We start from the raw sequence: 21,155 nt of genomic DNA on the forward strand, positions 1-21,155 counted from the left end.
TCATATAATTTTAGTGTCTATGATAAAGCACCGATTTATTTCGAATATATCCTTAACACGGCCTCAAAACATAGTTAAAAACCATTATACAAAAAATAACATCACAAAATATATAATAGAAAATGAAAAAAAAAAAACGGCGAAGCAATAATGACGAATATTTTAAAAAAAAATATACTATACTGAATGAAACTAATGTCAAAAAACAATTAATGGGAACCGAAAACTAGATGCAAATGCATCGAACTAAAGTAGAGACCTCTAATGGAAGATTTTCTCTCCTATGTGCCATTCTAATATGAGAGTTAGTTTTTTCTCTCTCCTATGTGGCACTCTAATATGAAATATAGTCTTTTCTAATAGCCTACAATCCCACGTACATGGAATCTCTTTGGAGAATTTGAGTGTATTTCTAATTCTTATATTTGGAGAGTTTGAGTGTATAGTATTTCCAATTTTTATATATTTGATAAAATAAAAAAAATTACTAAAAAATAAGTGATTTGTAGAAACTAATTCCCTATTACAAATAATACAATTTTAGTGTCTATGATAAAGCACCGACTTATTTCGAATATATCCTTAACACGGCCTCAAAACATAGTTAAAAATAATTATACAAAAAATAATATCACAAAATATATAATAGAAAATGAAAAAAAAAAATAACGGCAAAGCAATAATGACAAATATTTTAAAAAATATATAATACTGAATGAAACTAACATCAAAAAATAATTAATGGGTAACCGAAAACTGGATGCAAATGCATCGAACTAATCTCAAATAATATTTAACAGGAAATCGGAAACTGGATGCAAATGCAAGCATTAAACTAATCTTAAAAAATAATTAATAGAAAATCGGAATATGGATTTAACTGCATTAAACTAACCTTAAAGAATAATTAACGGAAAATCAAAACTTGGATGAAAATACATCAAACTAACATAAAAAAAATAATTGTTGGAAAATCAAAACTGGATGCAAATGCATTGAGCTAACCTTCAAAGATTAAATTAATGGAAAATCGGAAACTGGATACAACTGCTGTAGTGGCAGTATTTATCTACGGAATAGGAGTAGTGAGTTGGGTGGGCAAGCAGAAACTCAAGTCCGCGATCCACCGATCGGGCCGACAAAGATGGGGTCGCTGGAAATAAACCCTACATGGAGCTAAGAGAACCGCGAGATGGGGGAACAGGTGTAGGGCCATGAGGAATGGAAAGAAAGATATAAAGGGGAATAGTGGGTGAGAGAAAAGGAGGAGGCGGACTCGTTAACCTAAAGAGGGAGAGAGAGACCTAAGAGAAGAAAGAGGGAGAAAGCTGACGGAGGGAATATTGGGTAAGGGTTAGAGAATAGTCTTTTAAGTGAATAGGTTGTAACATTTGGCGCCGTCTGTGGGGATAGTAGAAATGGCACCAAAGAAGGCAGCGGGTAGGCCACGAAAGATAAGGGTCCCAGAACAGATGCCAGAAGCGGAGGTAGAAGAAGGAGAAGGACGAGAGGAGGGAAGAGCAGAAGAGGAGACGCGGGCTTATGGGGAAGAGATTGAAAGGCTGAGGGAGGAAACGAGGAGCTGAGAAGAGAGAAGGAGAGGGTGGAGGAGGGGACTGAGGAAGAAACAGGGGAAGAAACAGAGAATGAAAAGGTGGAGGACGAAGGGGAACAAGGACCAACCTTGGTGGATAATCCGGTGACCGGGTTAACGGCTGAACAAGTACAACAAATGATCAATAGTGACCGGGTGGCGAATCTTCATCAGACAAGGGTCCAAACAGGCGCGGCCAGCCAAGTGGTGGCGGGGCTGAACCGCAACCCACTTGCAGATGCGATATGGACTTCAGAGGTACCAAAACGCTTTAACCAGTCGAGATTCGAGAGATATGATGGAACGGGGGACCCGGCGGATCACATCCATCATTTCAGACAGCAGATGCCTCTTTGGCAAGAGGCGAGGTATGATGGTCTGTGGTGCATGATGTTCCCGGCCAGTCTTAAGGGTGGAGCTTCCGATTGGTACTACCGGTTGCCTTCGAAGAGCATAACTAATTTCCAAGAGTTAGAGCAGGCGTTTGTTGACCACTTTATACATCAGAAAAGGAGGGTTGTGGATATCGCGGCCCTATTCAACGTCAGACAAAGATCCGCGGAATCGGTCAGAGAATACCTGTGTCGTTCAAAGCGCAGACCCCAAAAGGTAGAGAATCTGGATGAGAGGACGGCGGTAATAGCATTCGAAAGGGGGCTGCGACCTGGAACGGCAGTTCACCAATCCCTGGCAAAGAACGAGATAGCGACACTGCACGAGTTGTATCCTAGGGTAGAGAAGTATATAAGATATGAAGACACCATGCAGAAGGAGTCGAAGAAAGGAGCCAAGACCGTGTCGGCGGTAGAGAAAGGGGGTGAACGCAGAAAGGCCGAGGGAAATAACCGAGGCGGGGAGAGATACCGCGACGGATCCTTGAGGCCGAAAAGGAAGGAGGAGATAGCGGAAAGAAAGCAAAGGAGCGGAAGCCATACCATACCGAGAGGTGGAGCATGTCCCGTTTTGTGAAACCGTTGAGTGAGATAATCGCCGATTATTAAGAATATGCGAGGGATATGAAGGGCGCGAACTATTCCAAATGAAATGCCCAACAAGCCTTACGTGAATATCACCAAGTCGCGCAATCACGAAAACCAATGATTGTTATGCCTTGAAATGGTTAGTCCGAGGTTAATAGAGAAGGGATCTTTGAGGGAATTCGTGGGGAAAACCCAAACCGGAGCTCGGGCCTGCCACGCGGGGACGGATACTGGGGACCATAAATGTTATCTTTAGCGGGGAAGCGCTGAGTCACAATGCCCACCGAGATAAGGTTAGAAGGACGGCGAGTATCCAGCAGGTCAATGAGACCCACAACGGACAGAGATACAGAGCAGATTCAATGAGCGGGGAGGAGAAAATCACGTTCTCCAAGGCAGACCTCCGAGGCGTGGATACGCCACACGAGGATGCATTGGTCATTACAGTGGCGATGGGCAATTACGTGGTCAAAATGGTCCTGATAGACGGCGGTAGCGCCGTGGACCTGCTATTCAGAGGAGCTCTTGAGGAGATGGGGATCAACCCGGGGCAACTTAGGCCTCTGCGGACAAATTTATATGGATTCAATGGGAGTGTGACGGAGCTTATGGGAGAAATTCTGCTGCCGGTAACAATGGGGCCCATGACAGTATTCTCAAGGTTCATGGTGGTCGACTCCAATTCTCAATACAACGCAATCTTGGGAAGGAGATGGATACACGAGATGAGGGCGGTGCCATTGACTTACTATCAAGTTATCCGATTCCCCACCCCAACGGGAACATATGAGGTCCGCGGAGATCAGGTGGCATCCAAGAACAGTTATCAGAATACAATCAAGAGGATGGCCCGCAGACTAGAAGAGGAGTCGACGGGCTCTAGAAAGAGGCCAAAGATAGCAATTCTGATCTTGGGGGGGGAGGAGGGAGGGGAGGCCGAGGGGGACCCCAAGACTTTAGATGAGATAGAGATAGTAAACTTGGGAGAGGGCGAGGAGGAAAATTTCACATCGATAGGGTCGAGTCTTACAGGAGAATGGAAGGATAAGTTGGTTCAATGCTTGAGGAAGAACGAGACGCGTCTTTGCATGGGGAATAGAGGATATCACCGGGTTAGATCCGAGTTTGCGTGTCATTGCTTGCACATGAGGGAGGATCTTGGCCCATGAAGACGCGAAGATGAGAAGCATGAGGCCCAAATATGCGGAAGGAATCCGAGAAGAGGTGGTGAGGCTAAAGGGTGCGGGGATAATAAGGGAGGTAGAGTTTACAGACTGGTTGTCCAATGTGGTCGCGGTGCCGAAGAAAAATGGAAAGGTACGGATGTGTGTGGACTTTACGGACGTAAATTCAGAATGTCCGAAGGACAGTTATCCAATGCCACGAGTGGATGAGTTGGTAGACAGGACGGCGGGGTTTAGTTTCTTCTCCTTTATGGATGCATCCATGGGGTACAACCAGGTGGCGATGTATGGGCCTGATCAGGAAAAAACGGCCTTCGTAGTGGATGCATCCATGGGGCACATACTGTTATACCAGAATGCCATTTGGATTAAAAAATGCGGGGGCCACCTTCCAGCGCTTGGGGGAGAAGATGTTTGAGGGCAAGATCCGAAAGGGCATTGAGGTATACATTGATGATATGGTGGAGAAGAGTATGTCCGAACAGGAGCACTTGGAAGGGTTGGAGGAGACATTTCGATACTACTTAACGCATGAATTTGAAACTCAACCCCGAAGTGTACGTTTGGAGTCACCACAGGAAATTTCTGGGGTATATTGTGACACAAATGAGGTATAGAGGCCAACCCGAGGCGGATAAGATTGTTGGTGGAGATGCCATCACCCAAGACGATTAAGGAGGTCGCGGTTGGCTGGAAGGGTCGCTGCTCTCAATAGGTTCATATCAAAATCATCCGACAAATGTAGGCGGCATTGCATCGTTGAGAAAACACCACAGATTTCGGATGGGCGGACGGAGTGTGAGCGAGCATTTCAAGATCTTAAACGGTATTTAGAAGATATGCCGTTGTCGCGTCCAAGAGGGAGAAAAATTGTATTTATACTTGGGGGTCTCGTGATTATGCAATCAGCCGGGTCCTCGCTCGAGTAGTGGATGAGATAGAAAGGCCGATATATTTCCGTAGTAAGACGTTGTTGGGCGAAAACCGTGATACGTCGGGTGGAGAAGTATGCCATCGCCTTTGATATTTTCAGCTCGTTTGAAGCCTTACTTTGAAGCCCACGCGAGCGATCGTGGTCCGCGAACTTGCCTCCTCACGGGCTTTGAGAGCTTTGAGAAGTCGGGAGAATGCTGAAATGGGCCGTGGATGCTAAGTTAAGTATGACATCCAATATCGGTGAGAACAAATGAAAAGGCTCAGCGGTGGCGGAGTTCTTGGCGAGTTTCCATGAAGGATCCTACATGGGGAGGAGATGGTTTTGGAACCGAGAGGGAAGAGGGAGCCGATAGCTTTAACCCATGGGACGAACGAAAACGGTTGGAGAGTGTTTATGGATGGGTCCGCGACGGATCGCGAACAACGGAATTGGGGTAGTATTGGTCACGCTAGAGAACAACAGGCTAAAGCTGACAATGAAATTGGGTTTCAGCGACATCCAACAATGAAGCGGAGTATGAGGCGGTGATCGCCGCATGAGAAATGGCAGGGGCCTGGGGTGAAGGAACTTCATTTGTATAATTCCGACTCCAATTTGGTAGTATGCCAGCGGCCGATGGAGGGTTCATACCGAGGTGCCCTGTGATGGCGAGATATTTGGGAGTCTTGGGAAGGTTGGCGCCGAGGTTCACAAAAATCTGCTTTGCACATTTAAATCGAGGGAGAATCGCCATCTGCACGCCTTCGGCGCGTGACGTAACGCGGCGCCATGCCGGATCCGAGGAAAGGACCCTCCAAGTGAAGAGGTTGGACAGGCCGAGTGTCAAGGAGGCATGGGGAGTGATGAACACCGCGGAGTGTGACGATGGATGGATAATGCCAATCAAGCGGTTTTTGATAGGGGATGAGGGTATTTTCCCCAGAGAAAGACGAAAGCTGGAACAGACATCATGTAGATAATGCATGGTGGGAGGGGACTTATATCGGAGGAATTTCAATGGACCTTTGTTAAGATGCTTGGGGCCGGAACGGGCTCGAGGGTGCTCGATGAGTTTGCGAAGGGGCCTGGGGAGCCACTTTCGGCCCGAGCGGGACAACGGTACACGGTCGCTAACATTAAGGCTACTTCTGGCCTCATATGAAAAGAGACGCCGTAGAATTTGCCAAAAAATGTGAGAAATGCCAAAGGTTTTCTCAGTTGATATTGGCCCCAGCAGAGCCATTGCACAGCGTGTCTAGCCCGTGGCCGTTCGCGATGTGGGCCCTTGACATAGTGGGACCGCTGCCCATGGCTCGTGGTAAAAGGAGATTCTTGTTGGCCGCGACGGACTATTTTACGAAGTGGATCGAGGCGGTGCCATTGTAGCAGGTAAAAGAGGTGCAAGTGATCAAGTTCTTGTGGGAAAACATCATATGCCGTTTGCGCCCTACACTATCATTGCGGATAATGGAACTTCAGTTCACGGATCAAGGGTTAAGAATTTTCTGCAAACATATCACATCAAACAGGGGTTCTCGGCCCCCTACAACCCCGAGGGGAACGGGCAAGCGGAGTCCTCTAACAAAACCATACTCAACAATCTTAAGAGGAAACCGGAAGGCAAGAAGGGGGCCGGGCGGCGATTAAATCAGGTGCTTTGGGCGATCGACAACCCCGCGGACCTCGACCAAAGGAGACCCCTTTGCGTTGGCGTATGGAGTAGAGGCGTGATACCGACGGAAATGGTGGCAGCAACCACTAGGACCGCGGTAAAATGATGGATCAAACCGGGAATCCCGGCGAGACATGAATCTAGCGGAAGAGAGGAGAGACACTCGCCGTCAAACTGAAGAGTACCAGCGCCGTTTGCAAAGGCATTACAACAAGAAATTGAGAGTGAGAAAATTTGTGGTGGGAGACAAGGTGTGCTTAGTGGCGCTTGACACCAAGAAGGCCAGCGAAGGAAAATTGGGTCCGACCTGGGAAGGGCCATACGTGGTGGTCGAGGTGGGGGGAACAAGCACTTACAAGTTACAAACTGTGGAGGGCACATATGTGGATAGGCCGTGGAATGTAAGGTTGCTGAAAAAATTTCACGAGTAGATGTAATGGGGGAAAGGGGGAATGGTTTGAGCTATCTGTATATATATAAAACCGTAGCACTTTTGAGTTAAATATTATTGCTTGAGTTTTCTTTGCCCCTCAGAGTGAAGGGAAGGGAGGGGTAGAGCCCTCCAAGGACTAGAGGTCCAAACTTTAGTGAGGCACAATTAGGTGCCTCGCGAAGATGAGTTCCCCGCAATGCTGGGGTGAGAGGAGTTGCCCCGGACCTATATGGGATAAAGGCGAACGGAAGCAAAGAGGCTTCCACACGCCGTAGGCAGAGTGCCTGCCAGAGTTAGAGAGAGTGGCGGAGGCCCAATCTGGGCGTGGGGCAAGCAAATCAAACATTCCCTACCAATGGGGGCGAATACACTAATAGGGTCTTGCTATTGTTCATACATGAGTAAGAGTATCAGCAGAAACACGCCAGACAATCAAACATAACATAATATAAACATCCCAACAAGAGGGGGTGGAAAGACAAAGAAAAATTGTAGCAAAAATAGTGTTACAAAGTAGCGTCAAGGGAAGCCTAGTCAGGGCAAAAAACAAGCTAATTTCCATCTGCAGTGCTTTCACGGACCACGGACTCGGCGGCCTCGACTATGATTCCATCCGCCGCCTCATTTATCGCCGCAGAGACCAGCTCAGCGGCATCTTGTATGGCAGGAGGGGAGTCCGGGATGGGCACGGAGACCTCGGGTAGTGTAGCCGCGGCAGGGGCTTCAGGAAGGAGACGACCCTCTTTAGTTAGCCGGTCAAATTCCTCCTTGACCTTCTTGGCCACCCTCTTTTCGGCCTGGGCCCGAAAGCTATCCCGGAGCTCATTCATATCAGTTTCGTGTTGATTCAGAAGAGCCGACACCTCCTCTTGATGCTTCTGGGAGAGGGCATCCATCGAGCAGCGGCGTCGCGCGCCGCTTGGAGGGTCTCGCTGATTACTCAGCGGTCATTAACCTTGTCCATGTAAGCAAGGTGGGCGGTTTCGCAACTTTTTAGCTCATCCCGGGCCCTCGGTTTGTCCATTTCAGGCGGACTTATCCCTTTCCAGTTGGCGACCTCCTTGTCAGTTTCATCGATCCAGCGCCCGGCAATCAAGAGGCCGCGGATCATGAAGGAGATATCCAAACTCATCCGTGGAAGAGAATAGAAGTTAGGATACTCAGAGAAAGGGAAGGGAGATACTAGAATGAAAAGAGAGGGTTACCTTCTCCCAGCCAGTGTAGAACGAAGTCCGGTGAGACTCGAAGTTGCCACCCTCAGCATATGCCATGTCTTTGGGGAGATGAGACCCAAAGAATAGGGAGGAAGCCGCAGCTGGATTTTCCAAGGCAGAGTCATTGACGGTTAGATGGCGGTTATGAAGTTTGAAAGTGGGGCAGAAGGGAGGAACGGGCGCCGCGCCCCTTTCAACCGGGCACTGCATCATTGAGGAAGCGCCAGTGAGCGGAGAGGCGTTGGTAGCGGGGGGACCCTCTTCAGGAGCCGAGGGCCGTGAACGTTTGAAGGTGGTGGAAGGAGAGGAGGGAGCAGCAGCAAGGGGGGCAGTAATGGGGACGACATCATCATCCGAGTCGCTGTCAAAGAGTTTGCGTTTGTGGGCACCCATGGGTGAGTCTTGAGAGGCGGTGGAAGGAGAATGGGAGGATGAGTATTGATCCTCCCAGGTGGTCAGGGATCGATAAGGAGTAGGGTGGCGGTGGGAGAGGGGTTCTTATGAGCAGACTTAGGGCGGAGTGGCGGTTTCGTGGTACGGCGTTTTCCCTTGGTGGGTGGATGGTTACGGGGTTTTCTTTCTTTGGGAGGAGGAGGACGGAAAAAGGGGGCGCAGTATTTCCCTATGGATCGCAGTTCAGGATCGGCCAATAGTGGGGTGGCGGTGGCAGGGTCAATCCCCAGTATCACGGCCTGAGCAGGTCCCAGGTCGCGGAGCTTCTGAAAGGTGGTGGAGGAAACGTTGTCGTAAGGTCGCGACTTTGAGTCGGGGCGCCAACCTGAAAAAGAGAGCCGTCAAGTCAGTTGAGAAAACAAAAGATATGCATCTAGGGGGTGAAGATAAAGAGAGAGACTCACCACTAGGAAGAAAAGCCAAGTGTTTAAGGTTCAGTTCAGATGGAAGATCGGCGGAGAGGAAGTTGCCTGAGATATAAAGGGGGTAGTGGTGCCACAGTTTGTCGGAGGAAGTGATACGAAGAATAAAGTGGCGCTTCCTAGGACGGACACAGAAAGAGTGATAGCCGACACCGACCTCCTTGGTGCTCTTTTTGATGAAGAAGTGAGCGGTCATGTCGCGAACCGTTATCTTGGGTACTTCAGAACGGTTGTAGTGGTTCGCGGCATACATGACCCTCCAGAAGTTGCCGATGCCTTGGCAAGGGGGGATGTTAAAGTGATTGCACACCTCGACATCGAGACGGGTGAGGGGCAATCGCAGGCCGGCAACGATTTGTCCTACCGTGGCCACAAGGCACCCCGGCCTGTAGGGAACTAGGTAGGGGAAGTGAGTTAGGTCGGGCACATGCTCTAGGATGACGTCAGCGGGTATTCCATAAGCCGCTTTAACAACTTCAAGGTTAGGTCTACGGCCGCGCGGTGGAGGCGGCGGGAGGGCAAAAGCTTGTCCAGAGGTAGAAGGGGCCTCGGTCTGGTCGGGGAGAGGGGGGGAAGCACGGTTACAGGACTGGGAAGAGGAAGAGGTGGCGGATCTCGCTGCCGCCATCGTGGTCGGAGTGGAAGACACTCAGTTACAACAAGGCAGAGAAGGAAGGGAAAATGAACAGACTCTAACGCCAAGAACCAAGGAGAAATGCGCAATATAACAAGTAAAGGGAGCTAGAGAGAAGAGAAAACGAACCTGAGGTAGGAGGAAAGCAACCGGAGTAAGAATTCCCATAGAGGAAACCGGCGAAACGACGACCACGAGAGCAACCGGTGTTGAAAAATAAGAAGAAAGGTAGAAGGGGAAGTTGAAAGAAACTGAAAGACAAGAGAAAGGCTAAGTGAGAAAAGAAAAATCGAGCGGGCTTTTTATAAGAGGAAGGGGTAAAAAGGTAATTTGAGGGGAGCTGAAATCGAGGGGACACCAAAAGGAACCAGCAAATGAAGGACGCGTGGATGCACAAGAATCGAGGGGGCATCAGCTGTAGTCACATGGGAACTCGTGAATCCAGCGGTGAAGGGAAGATGGAAGGTTACGGTGAAAAGATTAATGTAGAGGGCTCTCGACTCCCCGACCGACATACTATCGTGGACTCGAGAGGGGGCATCTGTAGTGGCAGTATTTATCAACGGAATAGGAGTAGTGAGTTGGGTCGAAGCAGCGTAACTTCGAAGTCCGCGATCTACCAGATCGGGCTGACAGCATGGGGTCGCGGTATGGAAACCCTACACATGGAGCTAAGAGAACCGCGAGATGGGGGGACAGGTGTAGGGCCATGAGGAATGGAAAGAAAGATATAAAGGGGAATAGTGGGTGAGAGAAAAGGACGAGGCAGACTCGTTAACCTAAAGAGGGAGAGAGAGACCTAAGAGAAGAAAGAGGGAGAAAGCTGACGGAGGGAATATTGGGTAAGGGTTAGAGAATAGTCTTTTAAGTGAATAGGTTGTAACAACTGCATTGAACTAACCTCAAAGAAAAATTAATTATAAATTGGAAACATGATGCAAATATGTGGAACTAATCTTAAAAAATAATTAACGGGAAATCGGAAACCAGATGCAACTGCACTGAACTAATCTAAAAAAATAAACTGGATGCAAATGCATTGAACTAACCTCAAGAAATAATTAACAGAAAATCGAAATTGATGCAAATTCATTGAACTAACCTCAAACAATAATTAGCGGAAAATTAGAAAGTAGATGCAAATGCAACTTTATCAAATAATAAATGAGAAATTGGTAACTAGATGCAAATGCATTAAACTAATCTCACAGAAAAATTAACTGGAAATCAGACACTGGATGCAAATGCATTGAACTGACCTCAAAGAATAATTAATTAACAGGAAATTGGAAATTGGATGCAAATATATTGAACTAATTGAAAAGAATAATTAACGAGAAATCAGAAACTGGATGCAACTGCATTGAACTTATCTCAAAAAATAAATAACAGGAATTGGAAATTGGATACAACTGCATTGAACTAACCTCAAAATATAAATACGAAAAATCATAAACTGGATGCAAATGTATTGAACTAACCTCAAAATATAGTTGGTTTATATGTTGTGGAAATGTCTCGATAAGTATAGTTTTGCATTTAAAATGGTGTTTATCTTATCTCTTTCCGTATGATTGGGAACTCCTTGCTATTCAAGTAGCTTCAATATATATGAACTTCACTTTATTAGGCAATCTCACAAAACTTCAATCAAACTTCTATTATTAAACAACAAAATAAAGTTGAAGGGTTTTATCTAAGGCGAGTTTTTTTTTGGAGGAGAGTGAGATTTTCACGTTATAAGAAATTTGGTTGAATTATCAATATAATATTAATATATAATAGTTTTGCATATTTGCAAATATATTTTAGAATAATTAATATAACAACACCCGTTCGTAGATAATCTTTGAAAAATCTACATAGTGAGTCATGCATAATTTAAAGAATAATTAATGGGAAATCGGGAATTAGATAATCTTCGATGATCCCACATAGTAAATCAAGCATAATTTATTTTTTATGTCATGTTTGCAAGGACACTACAGATGGATCAATATAAGTTGGTATTACACACCACATTGGATAATTAAAAGGAAATCGGAAACTGGATTCAAATACATAATTAAGCTCAAAGAGTAATTAACGGAAAATCGGAAACTTTATGCAAATGCAATAAACTAAACTCAAAAAGTAATTAACTAGAAATCGAAAACTGGGTGCAATTGCATTAAACTAACGTCAGATAATAACTAACGGGAAATTAGAAATTGGATGCAAATCCTTGAAAAATATTTAATGGGAAATCAGAAACTGTATGCAAATACATCAAACAAACCTCATATAATAATTAATGGGAAACCGTAAATGGGATACAAATGCATTTAACTAATCTCAAAAAATAATTAACATAAAATCAAAAACCGAATGCAACTGCATTGAACTAATCTCATAGAATAATTGGTGGGAAATCAGAAACTAAATGCAAATGCGTTGAAATAATCTCAAATAATAATTAACGGAAAATTAGAAACCGGATATAATTGCATTAAACTAACCTCAAAGCATAAATAATCAGAAACTAGATGTCGATGTATTGAACTAACCTCAAAGAGTTATTAATGGGAAATCAGAAACTTGATCCAAATATAATGAACTAATCTCAAAGACTAATTAACGAAACATTGAAAAATGGATGATACTGCACTGAACTAATCTAAATGAATAATTAACGGAAAATTATAAATTTGATGTAACTAAATTGAACTAACCTCAAAAAATAATTAACTGAAAATCAGAAACTTGATGCAAATGCATTGAACTAACCTCAAAGAACAATTAACATAAAATCGGAAATTGGATGCAACTGCATTGAACTAACCTCAAAGAATAATTAACGGAAAACCAAAAACTGGATGCAACTGCATTAAACTAAAATAAGTGATTAACTAACGGGAAATCAGAAATTGGATGCAAATGCATTAAAATAACCTCAAAAAATAGTTAACTGAAAATCGGAAGTCGGATGTAACTGCATCGGACTAACCTCAAAGCATAAATGTCCGCTTTTTTAGCCTTCTCACATGCGTAATTACGAGTAATTAGGAACCCAAAATGAAAGTGAGTTTATAAAAACAGACTCTTACATGTATGCAAACTGTATAGAAATTGTAAACTATCGAACTAACCTCAAATTGTATTGAACTAACCTCAAATTGTATTGAACTGGATGCAGATGTATTGAACTATCAGAAACTGGATGCAGATGTATTGAACTAACCTCAAATTGTAATTAATGGGAGATTGAAATCTAGATGCAAATGCAATGAACTAATCTCAAATACTAATTAACAAAACATCAAAAATTGGATGCAACTGTACTAAATTAACCTTAATGAATAAGTAACGGGAAATAATAAAGTGTATGCAATTGCACTGAACTAATCTCAATTAATAATTAAAAGGAAATCGGAAACTTGATGCAACTGCATTGAACTAACCTCAAAGAATAATTAATGAGAATTTGAAAACTGGATGCAACGCACTACATTAAACTAACCTCAAAGAATAATTAATGGAAAATCAGAAACTTGATACAAATGCATTGAACTAATAACTCTAAAACATATTTGTATTATATGTAGGGGGAATAAATGTCTCGACAAATATAGTTTTGCATTTTAAGTAGTATTTATCATAATTCTTTTATTGTGATTGGGAATGCCTCGCAATTCAAGTAGCTTCAATATTATCTTCGCCACATTGGGCATTCTCCCAAAATTTCAATCAAACTTCTATTGTTAAACCTAACAATAAAAAGAAGTCGATGAGTTTTATCAAGGTTTAATGCTTCCTTTTTATAGAGAGTGGTTCAAGAAATTTAAATGAGTAATTAATATAATTTTCATATCTTATAGCTATGTATAGTTGCTAATATTTTTTAGAATAATTTAATATAATGACACCGATTCGTAGGACACGTTCATGTGATAAATCTTTTCAAGTGGGAGTAGTGTATTCTTTGAGGATATGGAAACAATCAATCTGTTTTAGTAATTTGTACACAATAGTATGTAAGCTGAGTGGTGATGATCATGTTTTACCACCGCTAAATCACCATAAATCTAATAAAACTATTATACAAGCTAGATCGAGTTTAAGATAATTTTATTTGAAAATTACGAATTAATATCTTAAATCACAAAGTAAAGAGACTATCTCAATTTGATCCCTTAGTTTCCAAGTACTTATGTACCATAATCCCGCTGCTCATTAACGTATTTCAGTTTATTTTCAATAAAAATATATTCTGATTCGAAAATTTGCCGCTAAATTACCATAAATCTAAGAAAACTATTATACAAGCTAGATCGAGTTTAAAATAATTCTATTTAAAAATTATAAATTAATATCCTAAACCAGAAAGTGAAGAGGCTATGTACCATAATCGCTGCTCATTAACGTATTTCGGTTGATTTTCAATAAAAATATATTCTGATTCAAAAATTTGTGTGAGACATTTTGTAAAGTCTTTTCATCACACAAAATATTTAATAGATCCCGGGCGTATGCCCGAGTCCAAAATCTAGTAATAGTCTATTTTCCAGTAATTGGCAAAGTGTTTCATTGTTTTGAGAGACTATTTTTAGCAATTTAGATTGTGTTTCCTATTTTTCCGTAATTAAACTATAGTGTTTTGGAAAAATTGGAGTCTAGCAAAAAATAAATTGGTGAGGGTATAATTATCAATCTAACATAATAGAAAAGACTAATCTCGGGAAATTTAAGTGTTAAGTGGCGGTCCGGATTTTATAAGAGGAAGTTTAATTTATGGCTTAGATATAATAAAGTGCCTCGAGTTTTGTGTTATCCGGATGGGCCAAATTTAGAAATAATTTAGGATCCATATCAAAAGAAGTTGTCGTAGCTCGAACTTCTACCGTAAAAAAAACTTCTTCTTCTTTCTCTCTCTCATCTCTCTCATCAATTGAGATTCGATACTTGCAATTTCCTGTAATGCTTGATACTAATCTTTACTATTTTTTATGTGTAGAAACCTTTTTAAATACCCATGCCAATATGCTAATAATTTTTCTTATTATATTTTTTATTATAATGAACCAAACAGTTTGGATTTGAATCCGAGAACACGAATTTTGATTAACTTCATTGTTTTTCTATGTTCCTATGCTAAACTTGAGTTTACACGAATTTTGTGTTGTACATTTTTATTATGCCAATGATGTATAAAAAGTTTTTTTTCCTTCCGATAATAAACTTTTCATTTATCTCTAAACTTACAGAGTCATAAATCCAATTTGGTGAGGGGCTAATCCCTGCATATCTGTTTGCCCACTTGGCAATTTTGTGTGCCTCACCATTACAATTTCCTAGAATCCAAAAAAACTTTACATTAAATGTATCTTTTTCCTCCTGACATATTCAAAAAGCCTATTTTGTTCTGCTGAAGTGTTCTTCTGAAATCCACGCCAAACTAGAATCTTAAATTAGTGCTTTCATGAGGACTTGATTGTCTCCCAGTATCACTATATGCTAGAAACTTCTAGTTTCCTTGCTAGCTAATAACATTATTGTTGACATAGTTGCTCCTACACATTCTGCTTGTAATGCATCTTGGCACTTGAATTTGGTATATACTGCCCTTTGTATTCTTCCTCTCTGACACTTACATTTCGCAGCTGCAACTCCTCTGTTTGTTCCTCTGTCATATGCTCCATCAAAATATATTGTATACATATCCTTATATAGCTCCTTCTCTCTGTTACCAAATTCTATAGTATGTGCAAGAGGCTTAGGGATCCTATTGGCCATAAAGAGTTCTTCATTGGGTTTGTAGGCTTCAAGAACTTGACTGGTGTGGAAAGAAGCTTGTCTATATAATTCTGAGTAAGATAGGGGTTTCTTCTCAAATTTGATGCTATTTCTTCCTACCAAATCTCCATCAGTAGTTTCAAGCTGTATAGTTTGGCAAACTCTCCTTCAGTGTCATTCTTCTTGATTCCCCAGTTCAACATAGTATTGATCAGTTCCCAAATATGCGTTTTATTACCCGTATATTGATGCATTACAGTTCGTCTTACACTTAATGAAAATACAACTCGTATTTTTTACTGCCTTTTTTAGGTTAAAGAGTATTTCAGACCACTTATCATAAAAGCTGCGTCTTAACACCAAAATGATCCTTAATCATGCTTATTATGAAGAACATTAGCTGCTATGAAAAAGTGCTGAAAAAGTCAAAGTCAACCAGTCAAAGTCAACGGTCAAATGACTCAAATCAGAAGACCAAATATGGATGCCCTTATTTCAAATTATGAAGACTTATCCCTAAACCTATCTTGGTCAAGATGGCACCCATAAAGCAAAAGCAAAAGCAAAAGTGAAAGGGTGAGGTGTCTTGTTTAGAATGGATGAGGGCAAATCTGTAAATGGCAAAAGTAGGGGTATATAATCAAAAAGCAAAGGAAAGAGAACTCATCTATTGTATTAGGATCCAAACCATTTGGTTTGCTTTACTTTTCTAGTCTTGTTTTTCAATTTAAGTTTTACTTTATTGTTCTTTATTTTCTTGTATTTCAATCTTGTTATTTTATCTAGCCTGTTTATTTTAATCAATCAATATTTCCTTGTTCTTCTTGTTTTAATCTTTCATTCAATCATTTGCTTTCAATGTTTTGAGTCATTTCAATCTTCAACAACTTGCTTTTCAATATTTTCATTCACAACTAAACTAGCAAAGTCCTAAAATAAGAGTTTACCTTCTTACCTAAACTCCCAATCTCTTCAACTCTAAACAATCTAGGATGAACCTCAACTTCTTATAAATCTTTGAAGTATACACACCACAATCAACAGCTTCAAGTATCTAGTATTATTCTGACATCTTTTTGTGCATTCTGTATCCCTCTTAACCCAAGTTTTGATCCCATCCATGCTGCTCTAATCCATTCACAGCCAAAGAAGCAGTGATAATCTGTTTCCAGTTCTCTGCCACAGAAAGCATAACTTGCATCTCATTTGAATTTTCTTTTCAACAAGACATCCCCAGTTGGAAGCCCTCCAACATACAATTTCCATATGAATTGCTGAGTTCCTTCATCTATGTTTAATTCCTATGTTTTTCATATAGTTTTGAGATTTGTCTTTGAGCATTCTCCTTTCTCAGTTGCTTTAGAAACATGTTTATAAGCTGATTTTACTGTAAAAGCACCTTTTGTATCTCTCCACCATATGATCTTATCCTGAGAGTCTTGTCTTACTCCCTTGAGTCTGATGCTTTCTGATATTGGTTTGGGAAACAATTCTCCCAACCTTTCTTGATTCCAATCAATATGATTTGATTGCAGTAGATCACTAACTTTTTTACTACCATACACTGTTGAGAAAGAGAATTATTCCTTCATGTATTCTGAGAAAAGGATAGGTTTACTGTTAAGGGTGATCCATGGTTCATTAAAGGTTTTTATACTTGCTCCATTTCCCAATCTCCACATGTAACTGCCTGTTTACTATTCATGATTCCTCTCCAAAAATAAGACCTTGGTATTTTCTTTGCCTGTGTCTCTTGAGAAAATGAATCCCACTTATAAATGCTTCTAAATGTTTGGGTCCAAATTGAATCATTGTCGTTTATCAACTTCTAGCTATGCTTTGCAAGCATAGCAGTATTCATATCCTTTGCTCTTCTAAATCCAAGTCCTCCATGTGTCTTAGGTCTCCATAAGGTTTCCCACTTCAAAGTATGCCAAGCCTTGACATCTTTTTTCCCACACCACTAGAAATATTTATTTATTTGATCTAACTTCTTGTGGATTCTTCCTGGTAGTTGATACACCCCCATAGCATATATAGGGACTACTTGCCCTACTGCTTTAACCATTGTTGTCTTGCTGGCTTGAGAAAGTACTTTGGCCTTCCAACCTGTTATCTAGGGGTGCCAACGGGTCGGTTTTGGGTCGGGTCTTAGCGGTTTCAGTTTGGATTTTACTATTTGCGGTTTTATCAGTTTCGGTTCTCAACGGATTTGTTCTCAACCCAAAACCATAAAAACCCATGGGTTTTTATCGGTTTCAGTTCTAATTCGGGTCTTTATTATTTATTATGATTATTAAATAATTTCAATCATTTAAACACTAAAACTTTTTTTTTTCTTATTTTCCTACATGATAATACTTTATATATAATTAGTGATGTATCAACAATCATATTTACATCAATTTATGAAAACGTATCAATTATACACGTTAAAACATTTACAATTCATGTGATAATTTAAACCTTTGATATATAAATTAAAATAATCAAATATCTAACCTTATAATTTTGATTTTTTTACGTGCATACACATATATTTGTTTCCTTGTATTAACTCGATCATGTACATGTGCAATCACATATATTTGTTATCTTGATATATTTTACGTGCATACACATATATTTGTACATGTGTATTAACTCGCATTTTAAATTGAACATGCGAGTACATGCGTCTTACAATTACATCTCATCACTAATTTTTAATATGAACACTATATATTGGTTTATAATAAGTGCGTGTACCACAATATATCAAGCATGTATATCCTATTTAAATATACACGTCCATAAGTTAATAAATATAAAATGTATTAGTTAATTCATTATATACACGTTGACATTATTATTAACATCTATGATACACTTGTTTAACATATAGTTATAAAATATACATTTAGCAATACACATTCACTATTATGCTATATATATTTAATAGACTTTTACACGTAAAAAATATATTTTATATTTTAATGTATGAGTTTGATTATCTTAAATGTAATATAATACTAAATTTTAAATATCGAAATCATAATAATCGGTTCCAGTTTCGGTTCGGGTACCCACGGGTTTTTTACTATTCGATTCAACGATTTCGGTTCTTTATCGGTTCAGTTTTTAATGACCCATTTTAAATGAATCTAATTTTTTAAGACCCAGAACCGGAGCATTCAATTTTGGTTTCGGTTCGGTTTCGGATAATCGGGTACCCATTGGCACCCCTACTATTACCTTTTTCTGCAAGTTATATATTAAGTACTCAAAATCCTCTTGTTGTGACCTATCTTTCTCTCCCCCTCTCCTATTCTATTTATAATCCCTCATCTCTCTCTTAGGCCCTCCACCTGTCCCTCCATCTCTCGGTCCATTGATTGCTGTGTGGAGGGTTCCCGTACGACCCTAGGGTTTTCCTCATGCTCCTGCTGGGCATGTGTCCCGATGGTACAACTCCATGTCAGCTATCCCTTCATGTCGCGGCTCTCCACTTTCAGTCCTTGGTTCTCAGCCTCCATACTTGACTCCTATGTCCATGGCCCTTATAGAATGCTTCTCACCCCACTGTATGTCCTCTTTCTGGATCCATCATCCGCCGGACCGCCGGCCATCATAAATTGGGTCGCTACAATGCCCCCTCTCGAGTCCACGAACCTCCTGAATGTTCGTGGGCTCGAGAACTCATTTTTGCCCGCCTTTTCTCTTGGCTTCTGTTTCACGCTTCCTTATCATTGGCACACGTGTCCCACGCGTGCTTGGTTTGGATCGCCTCGTTTCCCGCTTCTCCACGTGTCACGCATCTTCTGTTTCAACTGACGTCTCCTTGGTTTCCGCTCCCCTTCTTTTACCCTTTTACCCCCTTCACACTTCAACTTCCACTCGCTCCCTCTCTCCTCCTCATTTATTCCTCACTTTTCTTCTTCTTTCTCACCAGACGCCATTTTTCAACTTCCTACTTTCTTCCTACACTACTCTCTCCTCCTTGCATTCAACCTTTTCCCCTTTCTAGGTTTCTTCTCACCCTTCCTTTCTCTATACCTTGCTTGCTCAGGTGCTTGCTCTTACTGTTGGGTTGACGCATCATGTTAGTAATCTTTCCTCTTCTCTTTTGCATTTCTTTTCGTGAACTGTTCATCTTCCTTAACTCTCTCCCCATGTCGGATTCCCAATCAGAGGGTCCGACTTCCTCCCGGTCATATGCGGAGGCGTCCCTTCCTCCGTCAGATCCCACAGCGGCCCCTCCACCACTGGGCGGCCTTTCAAACTTTCACCGCCTCCCCCACGCTCCAGTCGACCTAACCTAGAAGCGATTAAGGTTGGCTATGGTATACCAAACGACATCCTCCTTGAGCACGTGCCTGATGTGACTCACTTCCCCCATTTAGTTCCCCCCAGACCTGGATGTCTCTTGGCCACGGTTGGTCAAATTGTCTCTGGCTTGCGGCTACCGCCGTCTCTACTAGATGTCAAAGTATGTAACCACTTCAACATTCCCCCTTGCCAGGGTATAGGCAATTTTTGGCGTACCATGTATGCCGCGAACCATTACAACCTCCACCAGGAGCCCCGAATAGTCCTCCGCGACATAATTTCTCATTACTATATACGCAAAAGCACCAAAGACGTGAGCGTTGGATATCACTCCTTCTGTGTCCGTCCCCGGTACCGCGATCTTTCGTCCTCAAACTCACCACCTCGGACAAAACTTGGCACCACTACCCCCTGTATGTCTCCGGTAATTTCTTGTCTGCAGATATTCTATCTGAAGTGACTCTCAATCATCTCACCTTCCTACCTCGCGGTGAGTTCAATTTACTACATCTCTTTCTTATATCGATTTTACGGTGGACTCACTCTTTATCTTTATTTCTCTATTACACAGGTTGGAGGACCGACTCGAAATCTCGCTTTTACACCGGTGTGAAGTCTGCGGTCTTTGAACAAATTCGCAACCTGGGCTCTTCTCAAGCTGAAGTTCTCGGCATAGATCCCTCCCACGGAACCCCCTTATTGACAGACCCCGCTCTGCATACTTTGGGTAAATACTCTACTCCATTCTATCGTCCACCGCCCCCCAAAGAACGAAAGCCTCGACCTTCACCTCCTCCACCATCTGCGTCCCATCCTCCCAAGAGTAAGCCTCGCAGTCGCAGCTTTACTCGTAAAACAACCAAGTCTCAGGCCAAGGCTCGTGCTCTAGCAGAGATAGTTAGAAAATCCACTGCCCACCTTCCTTCTCAGTCCTGCCGATATACCCCTTCTTCCTTCCGCTCCCTTGCTGACTGGGAAGATCAATATATTCCTCCAACTTCCCCTCCTGCCGACTCGCTTTCCCCATGGATGTCTCCAAGATTAAGTTATTTGACAGTGACTCTGATGATGAAGTAACTAAAGTCCTCATCTCTAAAACTGTCCCGGCCTCATCTGAAGAGTCCCCACATAAGCGCAGCAGATCCTCTCCTCCCGCAAGACCTTCCGTGGTGTCTCACCCTTCTTCCTAGATGCAGCGCCCTAGCAAGGAAACCGCTCAATCTCTCCCAGGGTCCGCGGCTCCAGAAATTTTCCGCCCCACTTTCAAGGTGCGCGGCCGTTCTGTCAATGTGGAGGACTCTGCTCTGGAAAATCCTAGCTGTGGCCTCAGCCATGTTTTATGGTTCCCATCTCCCCCGCGACCTGGCTTATGCAGATACTGGGACCTTTGGACAGCATCGCACCTCCCTCTATGCCGGCTTGGAGAAGGTATGTCCCTCTTTCCACACCTTCCACTCTATGCTTTATCCATTGTTCTGACTGCTTCTTCCTTGCTAGGTGAGCTTGGACATGTCCTATAGGATCCACGACCTTTTCTCTTCCCTGGGTATTGTGGAATCTTTAGAGAAGGAGG

The sequence above is a fragment of the Coptis chinensis genome, chromosome 6 (assembly GCF_015680905.1).
Source record: "Coptis chinensis isolate HL-2020 chromosome 6, ASM1568090v1, whole genome shotgun sequence".
Classification (NCBI taxonomy): domain Eukaryota; kingdom Viridiplantae; phylum Streptophyta; class Magnoliopsida; order Ranunculales; family Ranunculaceae; genus Coptis; species Coptis chinensis.